The sequence below is a fragment of the Mirounga angustirostris genome, unplaced genomic scaffold (genome assembly GCF_029215605.1).
Source record: "Mirounga angustirostris isolate CCGP_5_RB_7025 unplaced genomic scaffold, mMirAng1.0.hap1 SCAF_6, whole genome shotgun sequence".
Taxonomy (NCBI): domain Eukaryota; kingdom Metazoa; phylum Chordata; class Mammalia; order Carnivora; family Phocidae; genus Mirounga; species Mirounga angustirostris.
The window spans coordinates 117,041,198-117,065,662 of record NW_026991714.1 but is presented as its reverse complement, the minus strand read 5'-3'; the positions used below and the strand labels follow the sequence as shown (position 1 = coordinate 117,065,662).

The following is a 24,465-nucleotide window of genomic DNA, read 5'->3' as shown; positions in this document are numbered from 1 at the left end:
AGGGTAGCTCTATTTTTAACTTTTTGAGGAACCTTCATACTGTTTTCCAGAGTAGCTAACAAACATTTAATTCCCACCATGTGCCAGGCAGTTGTTACCACTGTCATTTGGTCTTGGTACATCTTCACAATTTCTGTATTAAATTTCTTCCTGGTTTATTATGTCCATAATTCTCATGTCCAAAGATCATTTGAGATGTGGATTAGTTTTATATATCCAGTATATCTGTTACACCTTCCAGATCAATTTGATGAGTTTGGCAGGTAACCTTTCTATGTCTTAGTGCTTCTGACTACCATGATCCATCTTAATTATTTAAAGAGGCCACGCAGCTCCTAGAGAGCTCCTTTGGGTCCACATTCATCACACCCCTTTGTGAAAGATGGTTCAATCAACTACCAAGGCTTTTATGAGGAGCCCATGAGGATCTTGTCCTGTCGTCTTTAGATTGATCAAAAAGCTTCCACATGTCACCTTGTCACATGCCTCATAAAAACCCAGAGACACTGAGCCCACCACATCCCTATGTGCAGCCGAGTAAGTGCATTCATGTTTCCTTGCTCTGCTGTGGGGTTTTGACGTATTTCTTTTAAGTGGCCCCTATTAGGAGCTAGCTTAGTGCTCGGCTGGCCAGGCCGGACACTGAGGTCCCGCCGCTGCATACAGAGGCATGGTCGATTCTGGTTCAAACTTCTGTTTTATGCCCTTGACCCAGAAAGCAGGCTAGCACTGAAGCTTTGTTCCCTGGGAGCATCCCCTGGGAGGAGGGTGCTTTGTTTCTCTCCCGTGCTTAGCAGTGCCTTGTCTTGGCTGAAATGTCTCAAGTCTTAGCGCCTCCCTGGTTCCCTGGGGAGGCTATTTTAGTCTAATAATAAATGGCATTCTTAACAAGGACTTCCTGATATTAGTCATAAATTGTCCTGCACTGATTTCACACTATTATTCATTCTTAAACCTTTGGTTTTTAATACAACTTAACACCCATCTCTTTGGTCTGTGCCCAAATACGTGTTATGTGTATGAGATGTATGACAAGGACCTTATGCAAGACAGTTACTATTTTATATATATTTTATAATATATACTATATTATAATATATGCACAAAAAAGTCAGAACTTTATCTCACTTTAAAATATCTTAAAGTGATGGTTGAGGCCTAAGATGTGACTGTGGAGAGGCGGAAATGTGTGTGAGAATCTGTGACCAGAAATCAAGAGTTCGCTCTGTTCTGCTGTGTGACATTGGAGAATTGCTATTTCTCTCTGGGCCTCAGCTTTATTGCTTATACGACGAATGGCTGGGACATCCCTCCTAACTCTTCTACAATGTATGTAGATGATCACTCGCAATATAGACCCATTGTCTCTGACGCCTGTAACTTGATGCTTATAATAGTGCCCCTATTACTACTAGTACTGTAATACTAATGAGCACTTTTGACTATGTGTTTGTGACTTTGAATTCAGCAATTTTCTTCATTCTTATAATAAACCTATGAGGTAGATATGCCATTCTCATTTATAGGTGGGAAAGACTGAGGTCTGTTGCCCTCAAATCTCTTACTGAGATGAACGCACCATTAGGTGACAGCTGAACAGCCCGGTCTGTCTGCATCCATGACGTTCTTCTGCCAGGACTTCAGCACGGTGATCCTGAGTGGACACAGAGAGTCTAGAGCTAGTTCAATGTCCCACGTGGGGGCCACTAGTGGCCACAGAGTCCTTGACATGTGGCCAGTCCAAATTCAAATGTGCTGCAAGTGTGAAATGCACAGTGCATTTTGTGTAAGTGGAAGCCATCTCATTCGTAATCTTTTATATTGATAATATGTAGAAATGATAGTTTGGATATATTGAGTTAAAACAAATACGTCATAGGGCGCCTGGGTGGCTCAGTTGGTTAGGCGACTGCCTTCGGCTCAGGTCATGATCCCGGAGTCCCGGGATCGAGTCCCGCATCGGGCTCCCTGCTCAGCAGGGAGTCTGCTTCTCCCTCTGATCCTCCTCCCTCTCGTGCTCTCTGTCTCTCATTCTCTCTCTCGCAAATAAATAAAATCTTAAAAAAAAAAAATAGAGGTGCCTGGGTGGCTTAGTCATTAAGTGTCTGCCTTCAGCTCAGGTCATGATCCCAGGGTCCTGGGATCGAACCCCCACATCGGGCTCCCTGCTCAGCGAGGAGCCTGCTTCTCCCTCTGACCCTCCCCCCTCTCATGTACTCTCTCTCTCTCATTCTCGCTCTCTCAAATAAATAAATAAATCTTAAAAAAAAAAAACAAATACATCATAAACATCCATCTCATCTGCTTTTACTCTGCTTGATGTGGCGACTAGACAATTGCACGTGATGGACAGGGCTCAGCGTGCAGCCCATGCTCTGCCGTCACGGAGGGTGCTGATCGAGAGGACTTGACCTCCGCTGTGTTGTTTTCAAGGCAAGGAAGGCAACAAGGGGAGAAATGCCCAAGGAAATATTTCCCCCCAAATCAGAAGAGAGCCTTATCCACATGACTCAGTTTCCCCAGTCCCTTGTCAGGATTATTTCACAATCAACATTTCAGAAACTCGTAGGGCATCCGGCGCTCCTCTCTGCCCGGCCTTCCCCACCAAGCAGCCAGTGGCCACTCCATTATAGCCCCGCCCTGCAGCAAATTCCACTCTCCCCACACGTCAAGAAGCAGCTTCCTGGTAATCAGGACCTGGCCAGTCCTGCAGATGTGGCCCCGAGCCACCTGCCTGTCCAACAGTGACAAGGGAGTCAAAGGTCTCAGTCTCAGTACAGGGCCTAGGGCAGGAGTATGGCATCTGTAGCCCAGTGAGGTTTCTGCCAAAGCCTTGGGAAGGACCCTGGTGTCTGGGGAAAGCTGAAACGGTTCTAGAAGTGGAAAGGATAGCGTGTTTCCTGGACAGACTGTGCACGTGACTGCATTTGCCCAAGGGCCCCCTTGGAGCTTCTGCAGACAACTGGATAACCAGACTCACAGCAAATCACTCCCACTGTGCGTGGAAACTGTGTGAAGATTTGAAAATAGTCCGGGGAGGGGGGCGTTCCTAATAAGAACAGTCATAATACTGAGGTGTGTATGATTACAGGTAAGACAGATGATTCGTGGAAATAGCGCCTCACGTGGCTAGAAGAAAACTCAGCTGGATTAAGAAGATGGAGAGGGACTGGTAATGATTCCTCGCCGCCCAAGTGCCGGAAGGTACGAGGGTAAAGGAGGGTAAAGGAGGGCATAAGTGTTCATGCTCAACGTCGTTCTGGTTGGAGGTCGGCTCCTCAGAGTCTGCACCTTCTTAAATGTTGGGCCCTTGGCAGGGCCGTGCGTGGCTGGCCTCACCCGTGTTCCAGCCCTGACCAGGAGGGTTGTTAAGGACCTACTTACATTAGCTTATCTAATCCATACAAAAGTGTTGTGGTTCGAAAGGATTATCCCCATTTTATGATGGAAGAAACTGAGGCTCAGGTTCAAAGTCACATGGCAAAAAAGCTTGCACACATTCCCTGCACTGCATAGCTCCCTCAATTTAGTCTCTACAATTTGCTTAAAAAGATTTCTGAATTTTTCCAAACTTTAAAACAATGCTGGAGGGCATGTGGATGAATCTGGATGGTCTTGGCTCTGCCACTTACTGGCTGTTTGACTTTAGGCCAATTCCTTAATTTCTTGGTTTTTAATGTGGACGATTTGTTTGTAGGATGAAATGGGAATACATTTCAGCACATAAAATGCTCAGAAAGTGCCTGGCACAGTAAAGACAGTAAACACTGTCATAATCTGGAGGCAGGACAGGAAAAAAACAAACACACACAAGGCGGTGAAGGACGAGCCTGAGTTTTCTTGGCAGTGAGGCAAGCTGCCGTACCGGCCTCAGCTCCTTTGGGAAGTACGAGAGGACCTGAGAATGCCAGGAGCGGAAGGAAGGGGGAGGGGCAGGAAAGATTGAACCAAGAAGGTCTAGAACATCAGCTGAGGAAATGGTCATCATTAAGCTGTGAAATGAGTACCACAGAAGGCTTTAAATGGAAGACTGACACAGTAACATTTGGGTTCCGGAACATGGACTGATTCAGGAAAATGCACGTCTGCCATGAGGGCTTGTCCAGACCTTGGTCCTTTTACACCCGGATTTACAGAGCCTCTTCTAACCCCAAAATACCTTTGTCCAATCCTGGCTCCATAGATAATTCAGGGAATGCTGAGAGTCCAGGATATATCCCAGAACCTCCTTTCATGCATTCCAGGACATAATCATTGGTACCTGCTGTGTCGTATTCTTACAGGGATTGGTCTTTGTACCTCCCCTATCCCTCTGTCCATTTCCTATGTTTCCAAACAGGTTGTTTAAAAAGGGACATAGTCCCTGTTTGTGTTGGAATCCACCGCATACCTCCTTCTGAGCTGCTGTCCCAGAGATACTGGCCTGCTTGGTGCTGGAGAGTGCGGGGGCATTGTCCACACAGCCTGATAAAGGGCTCCTGGCAGCCACGAGCCGAGAGAGGAGCCGGGGCCCTCCAGGAGCGCACTGGACTCCAGAGGTAGCCCATGCCCCCTCAGACAGGACCTCCTTAATTCAGACCCTCTGGCTCTCTTAATGCTGCGGACGGCCATGGCAAAGGGGAAGCTGGCTTCTCCCCCTGGGAAGGGGATGAGGGGATAAGATTACCAGCAACATCATTATTCTTACTTTCCACTTCTGGGGTAAGGAGATTGGGGTCCAGTGAAGGTCTGTTCTGCTCAAGATCACTCAGCTCACAGGCGACAGAAGTAAGATTCACGTTCGATTTGTGTTGCCTCCGAATTCTGAGCAAATTCTGCCCTACTGGCAGCCTCTCAACCCTGAGACTGGCACCAATTTTCCCAGTTTTCTGCTCTCGTTTGAATCGATTCTCCATCTTCATTGCTTGAATGACACTTATGAAAGGTTACTTCGGTAGGTTTCCTGTGCCCCACCTACTTCCTTCTGTGTGGAGACAAATAAGATTGACCTTAAAACTGCTCCTGGCCAGTCCATTGGCAGGTGCTTCTCCCACCAGCCCCAGCCCCTCCCACCATCACTGACTCCCACCACCACCTGCCTTAGCCCCTCCAACCATCTTTGTCCCTGTCCATCAGCATTGGCCTATCCCACCAGCTGGAGCTCGCTCCTCCATGCTCTCCCACAGTTTTTTGCAGCTGGTGACTTTAGGGCCTTGCAGGATTTCTGACCTCTCTTCTGGACACTGCTGCCTGGGATCATGTCCCTAAATGGAGATGGGAATCTTTGCTGCCCATATCTGTGTTCCCTGGACCACCTCAAAAGTAAATAGGAGTTTAGCTGACCCTTAAAGGTTTGAGAGGCTGGGGGGCAGGTAGTAAAATGCCAGTAGCAGATAGTAAACAAATAAAACTGAATGTACGCCAGCCTTGTTTTTCAAAGTATTCAGCCACCTCATGCCTCTGGGAATTTCTCACTGAATGCATTTCTCCTAAGGGGTCCGTGTGACTCTGCCCTCATTCCTCCTCCCCTCCCCTAAAAAGCATCCACTGTCATCGTTGGCTTCCTCCACATCCACATTCCCTTTGATTTCCTAGACAACATCTTGTAGCTCTCTTCCTTTTGCTCTTTCCAAATAACTTCCCGGGAGCCTCCTCCTTTACAGCAAAGACCATCTACTTTGTAGCAAGATTGCTCTGCTAACTCAGGTTCAGAGATCAACAAAATGAGTTTGGGTTTTTTTGTTTTTTGTTTTTTTTTGGTGTGTTTTTACTTTGCTGCACACTCACAGACACAGAGGGATGCTTTACTTTGGACTGTATCTAGTAAGGTCCAGGGTGAGGCTACCAGCCAATACGTGTCCCATCATGCATCCCGCTGGTGCCTTTATCCCCAGGGCTGTCGCAGGGACATTGCCAGCTGGGTCCTGGTGCACCAAGGATGGCCGACTAGGGAAAGTGAGTATCTCTTCTCTGAGGCTGTTAGCTGTTACTGTGCCAAGACCCTTATACATTTCACTTTTGGTCATCGTTTGAAGAAGTCCCCTGGCTCCATTTTTAATTTATTTTAATTAATTAATTAATTGATTGTTTTTTTTTGAGAGAGAGCAGAGGGCAGGGTCAGAGGCAGAGGGAGAGAGAGAGTCTTAAGCAAGCTCCACACTCAGCACAGAGCCTGATACAGGGCTCTATCTCACGACCCTGAGATCATGACCTAGGCTGAAATCAAGAGCCTGTCGTTTAACCCACTGAGCCAGCCAGGCGCCCCCGGCTCCCTTTGTTAAACAAGGCAGCTGTGAGTGTTGTAACTGGAGTGTCATGTCCCTGACAACTTCCAGATTTACTCTTAAAAATATTTTTTCAGTTATAACTTGAGGTTATCATTTTATCATCAAATCACTTAGTAGAAAATGCTACATTTGGGTCCCATCATGGATAATCACCCCAAAGAGAGGGTTCATTCCAGGAAACACCAAAGTCAAGAAAGCTCTTGGTAAATTTAAGGCTCACAAGGTCAATCGCCTTGGCAGCTGAGCAGCATGTGGTCACCCTGAGACAGTCTGGCTGGAGGGACAGGCACCGTTTTTCTCCGCTTCCCTTTCTGTGCACCCGGAGTCAGGCACCCTCCGTGTCCTGAGTCAAAGAAGAAGTGCCCCCGCTCCCCTTTCCTTTTAACCCATGGCCTCATGGCACATTGCAATGGAAGCTGTGGGGTAAAGGTAAAGGGGAGCCCTCTCTCCCCTTTTCTGATTATTATCTTGTTATACTCTCCTCTGCCCCTGAGAACATTGCCTGTTCTAGGCATCCTTTCTCATACTTGATGTCCCGTTTCAGTTCATGGAGATATTGGTCATGTGCATGCTGCAGCCGGAATATGAAAACCATAAATCAAGAGCACAGCTCCAGGCTGGGGCCAACTGGACCTCTGTATTTTCTACCTGGTCTGTCTTCCTCATCAACATCCCCTCAGAGCCACACAGCACTCTAAGATCCCATGCCTTTTCATATCCATTTGTTCTCATTTGCCAGTTATTTAAGTGGTTAGAAAGTCAAAGTAAAGGCAATTTCCCTCCGTGTTATAGAGGGATAATTAATGCTAAGCCAGGGCAGGTACCTTTCCAAATAAGAGCATGGTAGGTTTTCTGATATTTAGCCTAAGCTATTTTAGCTTTACCAGCTATCAAAGAGAACATATTTGCCTGGTGGTCTATTAAATGCTAGAATATGATTATTCTGGTGGTGATATATTATACAGATATAATAGGGGAAGTTGTCATCTGAAACTCTGATGACACCAACAAAGCTTCCAACAGCTCCTGAGGTATGTGATGGCTAGCAAATGAAACTAACTAGTCATGGGAATCACATACCAAGCTAATTATATAACTTGATAAAGGGTATCCATGAAAAGCTCACAGTAACATCATACTTAGTGGTGAAATACTAGATATTTTTCCTCTAAGATCAGGAACAAGGCAAGGATGTTTGCACTTGTCACCTCTGTTGAACATTATACTGGAGGTTCTAGCAGTGTGGTGTTAAGCAAGAAAAAGAAATAAAAAAGGATCTAGGTGGGAAGAAAGAATTTAAACTGTGTTTGCAGATGCTATGCTCTTGTATATAGAAAATCCTGAAGGATCCACTAAAAACTATTAAAACTAGTAGAGATGAGTTCAGCAAAGTTTCTGTATTCAAGATCGATATACAAAAATCAATCCTATCTCTACTAGCAATGAACAATCTGAAAATAGAATTAAACAATCCCATTTTAATGGCATCAAAAAGGATAACATATTTTGGAATAAATTTTACAAAAGAAATGCAAGACTCGCACATTGAAAACTACAAGATATCATTGAAATAAAGAATTAAATTAAATAACTGGCAAGACGTCCCATATTTCCCATATTCATGGATTGGAAAACTTAACATTGTTAAGATGACAATACTTCCAATAATCTACAGATTAGTGCAATTCTTATCAAAATCAAAACTTCCTTTTTGAAGAAATGGACAGGCTGATCCTCAAATTTATATGGAATTGCAAGGGGCTCTGAATAGTTGAAAAAATCTTGAGAAAGAAAAACAGGTAGACGACTCACACTTCCTCATTTTAAAACTTACAAAACTAATCAAGACAGTGTGGTATTGGCATAAGGGTAAATAAAGAGGTCAGTGATCTAGAATTGAGAGTCTGTACATAAACCTTCACACTTATTATTAATTGATGGGTGTCAAGGTCACTCAGTGGGGGAAAGCATAATCTTCTCAACACATGGTGCTTAAAACAACTGGATATCCATATGCAAAAGAATGAAGTTCAACTCTTACCTCATACCATATAGAAAAATTAACTCAAAACAAATCAAAGATATAAATGTATCTTTGTAAAAATTAAAACTATACAGGGGCGCCTGGGTGGCTCAGTCGTTAAGCGGCTGCCTTCGGCTCAGGTCATGATTTCAAGGTCCTGGGATCGAGTCCCACATCGGGCTCCCTGCTCAATGGGAAGCCTGCTTCTCCCTGTCCCACTCCCCCTGCTTGTGTTCCCTCTCTCGCTGTGTCTCTCTCTCTGTCAAAATAAATAAATAAAATCTAAAAAAAAAAAAAAATTAAAGCTATACATTTCTTTGTAAGAGTCAAAACTATAAAATTCTTAGAATAATACAGAATTAATCTTAATAACCTTGGATTTGTCAATGAATTCTTAGATATGACACCAAAAGCACATGCAACAAATGAAAAAAATTAATGTCAGACTTCATAAAAATTAAAAACTTGTGCATCAAAGGATACCATCAAGAAAGTGAAAAGACAGCCAACATGGGAGAAAATATTTACAGATCATATATCAAATAAGGGTCTGGTATCCAGACAAATAACCCAATAAAAAGTGGGCAGAGATTGATTGATGGATTGGTTATTAAAAAGACTACACAAATGGCCAATGAACACATGAGAGTATGTTCAACATCATTTGAGAAATGCAATAGAAAACACTTCACCCTCACTGGGATGATTATAATAAAAAAGACAGGCAATAACCAGTGTTGACAACGATGTGGAGAAACTGGAGCCCTTAGATATGTTGTTGGTAAGAATGTGAAATGGTGCAGCCCCTTGGGCAGTTTGGCAATTTCTGAAAAAGTTAAACATACAGTTACCATTGACCCAGCAATTCCACACTTGGATATATGTCCAAGAGAATTTAAAACATGTCCACACAAAAATTGTGCTTGAGTGTTCATAATAGCCTTGTTAATAACAGCTATAAATCGAGAACAACCTAACTGTCCATTAACTGGTGAATGGATGAACAAAACATGGTATATACATGCAATGGGATATTACTTGGCAATGAAAAGTAACGAAATACTGACTCAACCTGCTACAACACGGATGGACCTTGAAAACATGCTAAGTGGAAGAAGCCAGACACAAAAGACCACATATATATGATGTTCTACATTTTATTTTCAGAATAGGTAAATCCATAGAGATAGAAAATCCTTGCCAAGGTGGAGGTGGTTGAGGGTAGGGATAGGGAGTGACTGTTAGTGGGCGTGGGTTTTCTTTTGAGAGTGATGACATGTTCTGGAATTAGATAATGGTGATGGTTGCACAACCTCAATATATACATAGAACTCCTAAGAACTACTAAGGAATATACTAAGAACTCCTCAATTGTACATTTTAAAAAGGGTGAATTTTATGATATGTGAATTATATGTCAATAAAGCTATTACTAAAAATATGTTGATTATTTTTCAATGTCACTAAACTCCATACTGTGTTAAGGTTGAAATTTCTGCTCACTTTTTAAAGAAGATCTGGTCACGGTCACCTAAGAAAAGAAATCATTTTTCAATTTGATGACTGGATATCCTATATATGGCTGGTGAGCAGAGTTCTCATTCCCAAAATGTTAGGCTTAGACTACCGCTGAAAGAGTACAGATGTTGTGACCACCATGGTTATGCAATTGTCCCCAGGTGGAGCTTCCCTTGTAGATGACATGGCTTCCTTCAGTTACCACAAGTGAGGTATGATATGGAGGTTACCAAGGTTACCTTGATGTTGGTAAGTCCAACATAAAATGCATTTCCCAGAGGAGGCTCTTTGGTCATGTTACAAAACCCTTCCTCCTCCCTCCTCCCCCAGGTTCTGGAAAGTTTATTATTCAGGTTCAGAGCTAAACTTTGCCATGAGTGAATATGGATGGTCCTCCTAGAAGCCCTGCCTCCTCAGCCTCCTGAGCGGAGTGGGGCAGGGTCAGTCCTGCTGAGCCAATGGCAGGAGATGCAGAGCTGTGTGTCCACCTTCCAGCCCAGCCTGTTGTGTGTGTGTCGAGACCTCAGCTTCCCTCTGTTGTCACCACCGAGGTGGCTGCTCTCCTACTGGTAAAATATGGTTTCTGTTCACTTCTTTAGCGCTTCTTTTAGTTGCTAATTTCAGTCAGAGGATGTACCCTGAGGCAATATGTGAGAATGGATCCTGTCTCATCCAAACCCTGCTGTCTTGACATGTAATGAGGTGCATCATGCATATTAATTAATGCATAGGAAAGCATTTACCCTGTAAACAGTTAATTAAAAAAAAACTTTTTTTTTTTTTCCTAGAGCAGTTTCAGATTCACAGCAAAATTGAGTGGAGATTATGAAGATTTCCCATATATCCCTTGCTCCTACACAGGCACAGTCTCCCCCATTATTAACATCCCCACCAGAATGGTACATTTCTTGCAATTGATGAACCTACAGTGACACATCATTATCACCCAAAGTCCATAGTTGACATTGGGGTTCGCTCTTGGTATTGTGCATTCTACAGGTCTGGACAAGTGCACAATGACATGGGTCCACCATTACAGTCTCAAACAGAGTATTTTAAGTGCCCTAACAATTCTCTGTGCTATACTTAGTCAACCACCTCTCCTCAATCTCTGGAAACCACTGTCTCTATGGGTTTTTTTTATTGTCCCTATAGTTCTGCCTCTTCAAGAATGTCATATAGTTGAAATCATACAGTATGTAGCCTTTCCAGATTGACTTTTTCACCTAGTGATTTGCATTTAAATTTCTTCCATGTCTTTTCATGGCTTGAGATCATTTCTTTTTAATTCTGAATAACTCACCTACTGAAGGACATCTTGGTTACTCCCAACTTTGGGCATTATGAATAAAACAGTTAATTTTTAATAGAGAGGATTCAAGTTTATTCCCAACAATGTCCCTCTCACTCCCCAACATCTCTTGATAGAGCAAGAGATAGAGGCTGCACTAGAGGTAGACCCATGGGAATAAGTCTTGACTGTTACCTGCCAAGTGGTCCATGGTAGGAAAATGGGGAGAGAATCAGCTATAGAAAACTAATTCTTCTGGCTTTCTTTCTTTTTTTCTAACCCTAGCAATTCCTATTGCCAAGGTGGCCAATGCTATCCCTGCTGTAAGCAGAGAAATGCACTTTTGAAGGCTCTAAGCAAAATGTGGCTGGATCAGTCACCAGGAAACCCCAAAGCCCCAAAGCTACAGAGGAAGCCTGGAGTCTTGGTACAAATCTTACTGCCCGCTCCTCAGCTTTGCTTTCTTTAACGCCCTGCTCGCCAGGACAGTCCTGCTCCAGCTGACTCTGGTCCAATGTCAGTCTCCCCACTCTAACTGACCCTGCTCAGAGCTGTGGCATCTCCAGTGTAGGAGGCTTTTCTGTGGAAACTCTCATGATTACTGCAGGGCTCCACATTCTGGCCCCAGAGCCACCTTGCATCTTAGCACTCCATGTATCCATTGACTCCCTGGTGGCCCAGTGCCAAGCTGATAGCATTCCCTCCAGAGGCAGGAGCACATGCCTCAGTGTCTGTCTGGTTTCCTGTTTTCTGAACAAAAATTCATTTTTTTTGAGTGGGGTCATCTCTGGTGACAAGAAATAGGAGGTAACCATGATCTTTCAATGATCCTCGATAGACATAAGTTACTATGATTCATGGAGCACTTTTGGTCCATTATCACACTTGATGCTCTAAAACTCCTTCGGGTCAGGGATGACTGAACATCACAAGTGTCAGATGACTTCCCTAGGGTCACCTGCAAAATGGGATTAATCCAGGCTCTGTGCCACCACTTTTGTTCAGAACCAGAACCTCTTGTATACCTCAGATCCAAAGTTACATCACAGTGATTTTCCTCCATGATTGATATTAACAGTGCGCTGTGTGATTTTCCCACCAATCCACCCACCTCCTTTAACCTTTCCCTCAGTGAGCTATTTTATATTCCTTTTAATCACATACTTGCTCCTCTTAGGTCTAGTTCTAATTTCTCCCTAACTTTTGGAAAATAGGAAGCAAAAGAATGGATGTCGATTGAGGATTGATCCAAAACCAGGTGCAGCTGGAGGGGTGCTTGGTGGGGCCATCATGCCTGCCAAAACAACCATTCCTTTTAGCCTGAACTTTTGGAAGGATCTGGCCAGCCGTGTGACATGGGTCTGCTTGGTAGTGGGCACAATTTCAGCTGCATTCTGAGGTAATGGTTAGCCCTTACCATTCCGGCAGTTTCTGAGTTTTCTACAAAATCCTGGGCATTTACATCAGCTCAAGAATGTGACCTCTGCAGACTACCCTGACCTTCCCCTCCTTCTGAGCAGTCCCTTCAGATTTTCCCTTTATAGTATCCTGGAAGGTAACTTCACACTGACTTCCATCACTGGAGATGAGTGGGGAGCATGGTGGGTGGCGGGGCAGTGGGAGTGAGGAGGGGGCCCAAGCTTCTGTATCAGAATTGCTTGGGGTCCGGCCCCAGCTCCCCCAGCTGCCCACTGTGGTGCTGGGTGAGCTAAGGAGTTTACTCGCCTGTAAAATTAGAATAATATTGCCATCAGTAATACTTACCTTGGAAAAGTGTTGTGAGGATTTAAAAAAAAAAATGTAGAAAGGGCCTAGAATTGTGCCTGGCACAAAACCATCATTAATGTTAATGAGATACAATTTAAAAAATGCCTTCTCCTCCAAATGCTCAAAATCCCTGTGAAAAGAACAGTTCATGGAAGGATTCTGAACAGCTGTTTCCTTTGAGGAGATGTATTGGGGAAAAAATAAGACATTGTTCCCATTTTTATGAAGAGCTTTTGTAAATAACATAGACAGTCCCTCCAGACCAATCCCTTCCACATCCTCTAGCCAGATTTTGTTCTTAAAATATTTATGGATATTTACCATATTTGAATAAAATATTCATTTTAGAGACCAAATACATGAGATCTAATTCTACGTGTTTATGAAGTATTTCCCACATAATTTTAGAAGAATTTGAGACAGTTTATAGTAAAAGCCAGATTTATAATTCCAATTAATGATACAGTGAGGCTGGATTTTTACATGGCATTGACATTTTTTGAAGGATATGAGGTTCTCTTATGTAATTAATACACATAGTGCATTCATAACTGATGTTTTAGTGAACTGCATAAAATCAACATAAAAAGCATTTTTTGCCAGACAGTAAACTAGGTCTAGTTTGCTCTGTGCCGTTAAGTAGCTTTGTGACTTCAGCAAGCCTTACTGTTCTGAACTTCAATTTCATCCTTGAAAACCTAGGCATCTGAAAGAGTTCTGTGATGCCAATTATCCCTCCAAAATATTATGAGAATGAAAGTCATTAGTTGAAATTATCGCAAGGATTTCACATTACTGTGTTTACGATCTTGTCCTGATACATGTTGTTTTCATCTCTATGGTAATGTGCCCGCACATGCATGTGTACGTGTGTGTAATTTTAGGAAGGAATTTGATCAAGAGTATAATTCCAGGGTATGCTTATGTAGATATCTCTGGATTTGCTGTCAAACAATCTGATTCTCAATTTCTGGCAGTATGACATAAGGCCAAGGACTTAGGCTTCTGAGCCCATAGTGCAAGGGCTCTGTCTCCATCCTTCTCTGTATCTCTGCTCCATCCCAGATTTCCTGTTTCTCCAAGGCCAGGGGGCCAAATCTTGTTCATCTCCATCTTTGTCACAGCTGGACAAGATGAGTACAACACACACTTGTTTTCTGGTGAAATGGAATTTCATTTTCTGTTTTTTGCCTTTTTTTTTTTTTTGCATCAATTTATATGCTCATATGGCTTTTCTTCCTCAGCCCGCTGATATGGTGGATTACACTGATGATTTTCAAATGTTAAACCAGCTTTGCAAACCTGGAATAAATCCCACTTAGTCATGGTTTATAATTCATTTTATACATTACTGGATTTGTTCGCTAATATTTTGTTGATTGTTTTTTTTTGCATCAAAAAAAAAAAAAGGTATTCGTCTGCAGTTTCTTTTCTTTCCTTTTCTGGTACTGTTTTGGTTTTGTATCAGTGTAATACTAGCCTGGTATAATGAGTTGGGATGTGTTCTCTCCTCCCCTGTTTTCTGGAAGAGGCTGTGTAAAGTTGATATTAATTCCTCTTTGGTAGAATTCTCTAGAACATCCATCTGAGCCTGGAGATTCTCTTCTGGGAATTTTTAAATTATAAATTCAATTTCTTCCATGATTATAGGACTATTCAGATTGTCTATTTTATCCTCACTGAGTTTTGCTAGCTTCTGGTTTTGAATAATTGGTCCATTTCTTCTAAGTTAATGAATTTATGAGAGTAAAGCTGTTCACAGTATTTCATTCTTATCCTTTTAATGGCTTCAGAATCCGTAATGATATCCTGTTTCATTACCTATATTGGAGATTTGTGGTTTTTTTTTCTTTGTCAGCCTTGCTAGAGGCTTATCAGTTTTATTGATTTTTTTCGAATAACTTTTTTTGTTGCTTTACTGATTTTTCTGTATTGTTTTTCTGTCTTAGATTTCACAAATTTCTGCTCTTTATTATTACGTTTCTTCTGCTTGCTTTGGGTTTATTTTGCTTTTTTTTTCCAAGTAGGTAGGAGCTTAAATTGTTAATTTGATATTTTTCCTCTTTTTCTAAACTCAAAATTTCAGACTATAAATTTCCCTCTATGCACTACATTAACTACATCCCACGTATTTTGATGTTTTGTATTTTTATTTTGATTCAGTTGTATGTATTTTTTAAAAATCTACTCTTAAATGTTATCTTTGTCCCATGGGTTATTTATAAGTGTGTTGTTTAATTTCCAAGTTGTTGGAGATTTTCCTCTTGTCTGTTAACTGATTTCTAGTTTGATTTTCATTATGCTCAGAGAACATACTCAGTACAATTCTAATTCTTTGAAATTTGTTGAGGTGTGTTTATGACTCAGAATATGGTCTATCTTGGTTATTGTTCAGTGGACACTTGAAAAGAATGTGTATTCTGCTGTTATTGAATAGAATGCTCTATAAATGTCAGGCAAATCCTGTCTGTTGATGGTGGTGTTCATTCTGGTTTTCTGTCTAGTGGTTCTATCAATTGTTGAGAGCAAAGTGTTAAGTCTCCAACTATAATTGTATACTTGTCTATTTCTCCTTTCAGTTCCAACAGTTTTTGCTTCATGTATTTTGAGGCTCTGTTGTTGGTTGCATGCACATTTACGATCATTATGTCCTCCTGGTGGGTAAATGTTTTTATCATTATGCAATGTCCCTTTTTGTATCTATTCTTTGTTTTCCTCTGAAGCCTACTTTACCTAATATTAATATAACCATCCCTGGTTTCTTTTTTAATTAATGTTTTCATGATATATCTTTTTACTTTCAACCTACCTAGGTCATTGTATTTGATGTTTGTACATCATTGTATTTGTATATGTCTTAAGACAACATATTTTTGACCATATTGTTAAATCTACTCTGTCAATTTCTATCTTTTGATTGGTATTTAGATCGTTTTCATTTAAGACAATCATCAATGTGACAGACTTAAGTCTGTCATTTTGTTGTTTTCTCTATTTTCTGTTACTTTGTTTATTTCTACTTGCCTTCCTTTTGGTTACTTGAACAATTTTAAGATCCCATCTTGATTCATTTATAGTTGTGGGGTTTCATTTTTTTTTTTTAATTGAGAGAAGCTGCCATCTAAATATCGTGAGCTTTTTCTGTGGGAAAGGCTCATTCCAGACACCGCATGTGATTAAGGCAAAAGACAGCATCCAAGCCCCAGGTTTCTCTCGAGTAGAGCATCCATAATTGGGTGCGTGGCTCTTTCCAGCCTTCAGCATGAGAGACCTTTGACAGAACTCAGTACCTAAAGCAATGGAGCATCTAGATGACAATAATCACCAGGACCAACCTTCAGGGGCCAAGAAAGACTTTCCCAAATTTATCACGGGAGGGAGATATCCAAGAAGGAAGATAGAATTTCCTACATTTTGCAAATTGGGTGTTCCAAAATTAGCCCTATAAAGCTGTGCTGGCTTCATTTTGTACCTCAAGCTAGTGAAAATTCCCAAAGTGCTAATTCTTCTCTTTCTTAGCCAGAAATGTTTATCTTAACTGCAACCTTCTCCATAGTGATGTTTTGAATCCAGATTATCTGCCTTAGTTGGGGGAGAAGAATGGTGACAACTTCTACCACCCACTTTTATGCCCCACATAAGATGAGAGTGCATGGTCATAAGTCCTGTGGCAAGTGTTTTCCCCCAAGATGCTCAGAGCCTTCACACACTCAATCTCATTAGTCCTTGAATTAAAGATCAAAGTCTCTCATGTATGACTGGGGAGATTAAGGAACAACGGAAACTTGCTCAAAGTCACATGCTAAGCTAGTAGTTGAATCAGTAGTTAAACTCTCTCCTTGGATATATGAGATAATTGGCTATACCAGCTGATGACTGCAATGCTGATTATTTCTGATAATTAATTTATAACCAAACTGGGACTTCTGCCCTCTCAGAAAAAAGCATGTAGTCTGCTTCAGAGAGATCTGGCTCATTCATGGTTTATTTAGCATGCTATCTATTGATGTGTGTGATACGTAATGATAATAACTCACCTCATCCCAAGGATTTGGGGACTCTCACAGAGATTTTTCATTGGATTTGTCCATTCCTTCCTTCCTTCATTCATTAAACTATCCCTGTCAAATGCCACCAGAGCCCAGAAGTGCTCCCAAATCAGGAGCTGCAAAGGTGAATGTGACAGTTTGGTGAGGAGGACATCCAGGTGAACAATTAGAGACTCAAGAATATGCGTTATCAAAAAAAGAGCTATTAAAAAGAGCTATGAAAAGCCAGGACAGAGGGAAAAGAGCTGGAGAAAACTTTTCAGAAGTGGCTGCCCTTATTTAGAAATTTGGCAGGCATCCGGGAGAGTAAAAACTATTCTAAGCAGAGAGTGTTCCAGATCGAAGGAAGTAAGTGCAAAGACATCATTGTGAGTGCTAATGTGCATCCATGAAAGGTGAGGAATTCAGTGTGGCTGGAGACCAGGAAGGCAAGTGTAGATTTGTGGGAAATAAGACCAAAGAGAGGAGCTGAGGCCAGATTATGGGCGTCTGGAGTCAGACCTAGCTTTCACGGCCGTGCTGCCTTGTTTTGGGGATTTCTGGCTTTCCCCTCCTCCCAGCCACCCAAATCGTTTTCCAAGGTGTCTAAGGTATTAGACAAAGAATGGATTTACAAAGCCATAAAAACACAGATGCAATGTCATCTAATGGTTTGGGTATGTATCTGGATTTAAAATCTACCAAGGGTGCCTAGAAGCCGCTTTGCTCTGGTTATAGGATCTGGTGAAGCTTAAGAAATTGGCTGGAGACCAGGCCGTGCAGAGTAATTGTTTGCCAACATCTGCTTCCAAGGTACCTGGAGCCGCTGCCTTCGGCAGTCAGACTTCCCACTGTTTCCTTACAAACATCTTGGGAGCATGTTCCCCAGGGTCACAGCCCAGGGATGGGGTGCTGGTGGATCGATCTTGGGACGGGTTAATTGTGTCCACTGATAGCACTAGCATCCACTCACTCTTCCCAGACTCTTCCCTGGGATCGAAGGGTCTGGGATCATTATCGAAGATTGATATCTTTGTCTTCTCCCTCTTTTTTTCAATTCCCTTTTTATTTCCTCCAGAGAAGATGATTTATTGAATACAGTAGCCCAAACTGGAAAACATCTACTACTGTGTCTATTAAACCAGAACCAATGGACTTACCACTCTGTTTAGAAAGCTGTCTGCACCTAAGCTGGGGTAACAGCTGTGTTGACAGTCCTGGGATGAATGGGGAAAATGTTATAGAGATTTAAAATGTGTGACTTAGTGACTTAATTCTTTGATGTTCCACTGTCAGAGGAGTACTATTAAGAAAACTTTGATTTTTCTAGAGCTGAAATAAACCGCTGCCAAGGGCAGTCACAGCTTTTCACATTTATCTAAGGAAAGACGTTTATTTTTTGTAAGATTTTATTTAGTTATTCACATTTATCTAAGGAAAGACGTTTGATGCACACACACTATTTTGTACACACCTTACACCTAAAAATACACACATCACACAGGTCTATATCACAACATGTGTGCAAGCAGCTTCCTGTTTGCAGAAGGCTGTTACAAGTGTTACCATTATGCACCTCCTGCCTGAGAAGAGGAGTGGGGGTGGACCAGCACTCTAGTGCTTGTGACCATGTATGCTCATATGGTAGGCCAGGTGCCCTGACAAGTAGCCCTTTGAGGTAGTCATTGTACTCTTCATTCACAAGTGAGGACATAAGGCTTGGTGAGGCTAAGTGATTGGCTCAAAGTTACACAGCAAGTGACTCTAGGTTTGTCTGACTCTCCAGCCCATTCACTATAATGCATCAGACCAGACTGTCCCCAGTAGACAATTGAATCAAAGAAAAATATGAAAGAGCCTGATTGCTACAAAGAGGTATAATCATCTCCTATCTCCCATGCCCATCATTCATAAATGTCTTCATTCATTTCAATACACTTATATATGCAGAGTCTACTGTATGCCAGACAATGTTCATTTTGAGAAGTCCATCACAGCCTAAAACGAAGAGATCAAGAAGCAGCCCCAGCTCCAGGTTTTTGTGCATTTGTATCTCATGTGCCAAGAAGCAGAGAGAATCCTGCAAGTCTGAAAACCAAAAGAATAAGAAATTAGGAGTATTGTGATGTCACCTCAATTATCTCATTAGAGATATCTCTTCCCACTTCTAAGTATGTGTACTAGTTTCCTAGGGCTCTTGTAACTAAGTGCCCCTAACTGTGTAGCTTAAAATGGCAGATATGTATTTTCTCATGGCTCAGGAGGCCAGAGGTCAGAAATCAAGGTGTCAACAGAGCCACACCCCCTCCAAAACCTCTAGGGGAGGATCCTTTTTTACCTCTCCCAGCTTCTGGTTGTTGCCATCAATCCTTGGCTTTCCTTGGCTTATGGCAGTATAATTTCTACCTCTGTCTTCATATGGCCTTCTTCTCTATGTATACGGTCTCTCTGTGTGTTCTCACCTCTTCTTATAAGGATACAAATCATTTTGGATTTAGGACCCACCCTAATTCATTATAACCTCATCTTAACTAATTACATCTTCATTTCCAAATAAGGTCACATTCTGAGGTTCCAGGTAGATATGAATTCTGGAGGGATATTAGAGTAGGAAAGAAATCAGAGAACATCTAGATTGGCCTCCCATGCATTCACTTCTTACCAATATGACTATTACTTAGTTTCCCAAAATTTGTGCCTTGATATCCACTTTTCTCATACTGTACCTCTTGGCCTAACAAAAATCTTGGTTAGAAAATCCTTGGAATCACTCTCTTGCTCTGTCAATCAAAGCCCTTAGGCAAGTCGTCTTCCTTCAGACCCGTACCCAGGACAATGCAGCCAGTGCTATGAGACTCTTACTTAGCCATGAGAGGATAAAAGCCAAGGAGCAAGATGAAATCTGGAGTCACACTAGCCTGGGATTAATTTTCAGCTCTACTACCAACTAATGACATCTTGGGACAGTTACTTAGTTTCCATAAACTTCAGTTTTCTCATCTGTAATATGGAGAATGTGTACTTCACAGGGTTATTGAGAGGATTAAATTAGGTCCTAATTTAATGTTATTAAATGGTAGCTATTAGTAGTAGTAGTAAAGTGAAAGAGGCACTAGACCCATGAGGAAGCTACAGTAAACTCTACTACTTGGTCCACTGGGAAGAGTATGACTCAGACAAAAGGAAATAAGAACCCTGTCCTACATTCAGAGTGCTCCAGAAAATGGTAGGGTCTTCCATCCACTGGACACAGGTGACTCGTTGCCTTATTTTACCTGCAATAAGAGGTTGAAAGAGAGAAATCTGAGGAACTCAGAATGCTTACCGGTTCTATCCTTGACCATGAGTACTACTTCTCTGGCACTTCATGGAATTCCTCCAGGTTTTGCTTTCAACTATCCCCATATTCTTTTTTCCTCCTGCTTCCCTTTCTGTTGGAAGAGTAAAACTAAATAACTAGTTTAAATAATTCTAAAAAGGAAGAAGAAAAGGAAGTAATGCATTAAACATGTAAAATTCATATTACAAAGCTATAATAATTATAACAATGTGGTTGTTATGGACTGAATTATGTCCCCCAAAATTCGTATGTTGAAGCCCTAAACTCTCAGTACTTGAACTGTATTTGCAGATGGAGCCTTTAAAGAGGTGATTAAGTTAAGATGAGCCTGTTAGAATGGTTTCCTTACAAGAAGAATAATCTGATTGTTGTCCTTACAACCTGACTGGTTTCATTACAAGAAGAGGAAATTGGACACACACGAAGAGACACTGGGATGTGTGCATACAGAGGAGATGCCATGTAAAGACACAGTAAGTAGGTGGCCATCTACAAGCCAAGGAGAGAGGAGTCAGGAGAAACCAAACCTGCTTAACCTTGATCCTGGATTTGTAGCCTCCAGAGCTGTGAGAAAAGAAGTCTCAGTAGTTTAAGCCACCCAGTCTATGGTATTTTGTTATGGCAAACCTAGTAAACAAATATAGTGGTGTTGACACAATAAAAGACAAACAGCTAAGATTTTTTATAAGGTTTTATTTATTTATTCACATTTATCTAAGGAAAGACGTTTATTTTTTGTAAGATTTTATTTATTTATTCACATTTATCTAAGGAAAGACGTTTGATGCACACACACTATTTTGTACACACCTTACACCTAAAAATACACACATCACACAGGTCTATATCACAACATGTGTGCAAGCAGCTTCCTGTTTGCAGAAGGCTGTTACAAGTGTTACCATTATGCACCTCCTGCCTGAGAAGAGGAGTGGGGGTGGACCAGCACTCTAGTGCTTGTGACCATGTATGCTCATATGATAGGCCAGGTGCCCTGACAAGTAGCCCTTTGAGGTAGTCATTGTACTCTTCATTCGCAAGTGAGGACATAAGGCTTGGTGAGGCTAAGTGGTATTAATAAATAAATATAAATAAATAAATATAAGTATAAATATAAATAAAAATAAAATATAATATAAATATAAATAAAATCTTATAAAAAATAAACGTCTTTCCTTAGATAAATGTGAATAAATAAATAAAACCTTATAAAAAATCTTAGCTGTTTGTCTTTTATTGTGTCAACACCACTGTATTTGTTTACTAGGTTTGCCATAACAAAATACCATAGAGAGAGAGAGTACCAGCAGGGGGAGCAGCAGGGAGCCCAATGTGGGGCTCAATCCCAGGACCCTGAGATCATGACCCGAGCTGAAGGCAGACGCTTAAATGACTGAGCCACCCAAGTGCCCAGAAATAGATAAGATTAAAAAACAATTATATATCTATATGTAACAAAAAAGTTAGATAATTAAATATAAAAGCATACCATTTAACCAATATATGCCACAGATCAAGTAATAAATCTAGTAAAAGATGTACAAAGCCTCTTTGCAAAAATCCCTAAAACATTATATAAAACGTAAATAAATGAGAAGGTCTACCGTGTTCATGGATTAGAAGACTCAGCATCATAAAGATTTTAATTCTCTTTTGAATTGACCTACAATTTAAGGCAATCTCTACAAAAATCAAGTAGGGTTTCTGATGGAAATTCACAAGCTGAAAGAAAATCTATGTGAAAATGCAAGAAGGCCAAGAGTAGCCAAGGTAATTTTAATAGAAGAACCAAGTGGGAGGAATCATTCTACTAATTATCAAGTCTACAAAACTTCAATAATTAAGAGTTTGTGATATTAGGGAAGAATATACAAACAGATAAATGGGAAAATAGCTCATAAATAGACTCAATTAAATATGGGTACTTAATTTATGATAAAGTGGAGTTGTGGAGCAATGCCTTTTCATGTAATGGTGCCAGATCTACTGGAAATTCCTTTGGAGGGGAAAATGAATCTTGATCCCTATCTCACATCATAGACACACACATACACAAATACTTGCAAGGTAGATTATACTATAGATATAAGAAATAAAGTCTCCAGAAGATAATAAAAGATGATATCACATAATTTCAGAGATGCAAATATTCCTTAAATGGGAGTTAAAAGCACCAATCATAAAATAAAGGACTGATACGATAAATAGGACCTCATTCAATTTAAGAATGCCTGCTCATTGCAATATATAATTAAGAAAATGAAAAGGCAAGTCATGGAACAGTAGCAGATAGTTGCCATAAAACAAAACCAAAAGAAGCTCCTATCTAGAATATACAAATTCCTATGAATTAGTAAGAAATAAGGCATAGTAAACAAAAAAAGGGCATAAGACTTGAACAGATACTTCACAAAAGAGAATATCCAAATGACAAACATACACAAATTGTCAACAGCATTAGCCGCCAGGCAAGCGCAAATAAAAACCACAGTGAGATATACGTACCAGAATGGCTAAAATGAAAAAGACAGAGGTTGGATAGAATGTGGAGCAACTTGGCATCTCTTTCACTACTGGTAGAGTATAAATTCGTATAAATCTCGTTATAAATCTATGTGTGACACTCATATAATAGAACTTATACACAAATGTTCAGTGAAATGAACTAGCTCATATGTGTCAATGTGGATAGATCTCAAAAATATTGCTGAACAACAGGCAAGATGAAGAATAAAGCATATGGAACAATAGAGACCCCAATACTATATATTGGTCATGAAGATATATGTTTGTAAGGATATAAAAAGCAACGACTGGAAAACACACCACACTCACAGCAATGGTTGCTGCAGACAAAAAGGAAAGAAGTAAGACAGAGGTGAGTGGTTAAAAAATATTTTAGTTCATGGGGCGCCTGGGTGGTGCAGTCGCTTAAGCATCTGACTCTTGGTGTCGGCTCAGGTCAGGATCTCAGGGTCTTGAGGTCAAGCCCTCAGTCGGGCTCCCCGCTCAGGGGGAGCGTCTGCTTGAGATTCTCTCTCTTCCTCTGCCCTCCCCCAGCCCCTGTGCTCTATCTCTCTCTAAAATAATAAATAAATCAATCTTTAAAACAATATTTTAGTTTATTTGAGAACATCTGCTCTCCTTAAAAGAATATTGAAAACAATTGTTAATCTTGGATCATAGGAATGTGTTTACTTTTTGATTTTTAGAAACTTACTTTGAACTGTTATCTCAAAATATGCAAAGGAATAAGTAGAACTAGCTCGTTTCCTTGACACCTCTAGGATTCCCTGTTCCATTCCCCCCTCCACTAACTATCCCCATCCCCATCTGAAACCTCTGCTCTGTCTGTTCTTCTGTGTATAGCTGGACCCTTCCTTTCTTGACGTGGCTCTGTGATGAACACGTTGGTCAGATGGTCCAAATAGTCTCTGCTCCACAGCCTGGCCTGAGCTTTTGCAGCCTGTCAGCCCTCGTTAGACACAGGTTTCCCAGGCTCCTCCTCCACAGGAAAGAAATTAGGTCAACCAAGCACCTTCCTCCCGCTCTACACTTTGCTCATGGGAAGTCCGAGGCTGTGAGGGCTTGCAAGTGGGTGCTGCTGTTTCCATTTGGGACCGGTTCAGATTGGACAAAAACACAGTGTGGGGCTAGCCAGATCCAAATGCCGAATTTCACTCCCTACGAAGTCTCATTTCTCAGCTGTATTGAGGGGCATCTTCATCAGAAGAAAGAGAACCTGCCTGTGTGCCTTGTTTCAGCCTGGGGCACAGAAGCCCAGGTGAAGTGAAGCTGATATATCCCCCTCTGTCCTCCAGCGTTAGGCTTCATGAGGTATCCTCGCCCCCTGTTTCCTTCTCAATTTAACGGAGACACAGGATGCTCTCTACTTGTGCCTTTCTTCTGGTACTAGATGATGTGTTAGATGTGTGACAGTTTGGTGCCCCCCTGATCCATTGATTCTTGACATGGCAGAGGCCCCACGTGAGGCCTTTAAAAAACCCAGAACTCTTGAGTAACTCCCAGATTTGGAGAAATTCGAACTGCTATAGGAGGTGAACGGAACTATGGATGGAAGTGGCCTTCTAGGGGCAAAGAGTTGGCTCCACAAAGGTCAGAAAGGAAAAACCAGGGGTGGGGGGTATGGCCAGATCATAGAGAGATTTCTCCCAGCTGGAGTCTGAAGCTTGCACAAGTGGATAAGTGAAAAAGAACACCTGAAAGATAAA

At 41.4% G+C, this 24,465-nt stretch overlaps 1 long non-coding RNA gene across 2 annotated transcripts in view; it reads left to right on the top strand.

Annotated features, from left to right (window-relative positions):
• LOC123846641 (uncharacterized) overlaps positions 1–24,465 on the top strand; it is a 68,630-nt gene that overhangs the window by 18,528 nt on the left and 25,637 nt on the right. The window contains exons 3-4 of one of the 2 annotated variants that reach the window (XR_008506370.2): positions 3,092–3,204; positions 20,525–21,323. This is a non-coding gene — a long non-coding RNA (uncharacterized LOC123846641). Of the gene's footprint in view, positions 1–3,091; positions 3,205–20,524; positions 21,324–24,465 lie in introns of those variants that run through there. The other variant, XR_006791334.3, reaches the window with a different exon arrangement.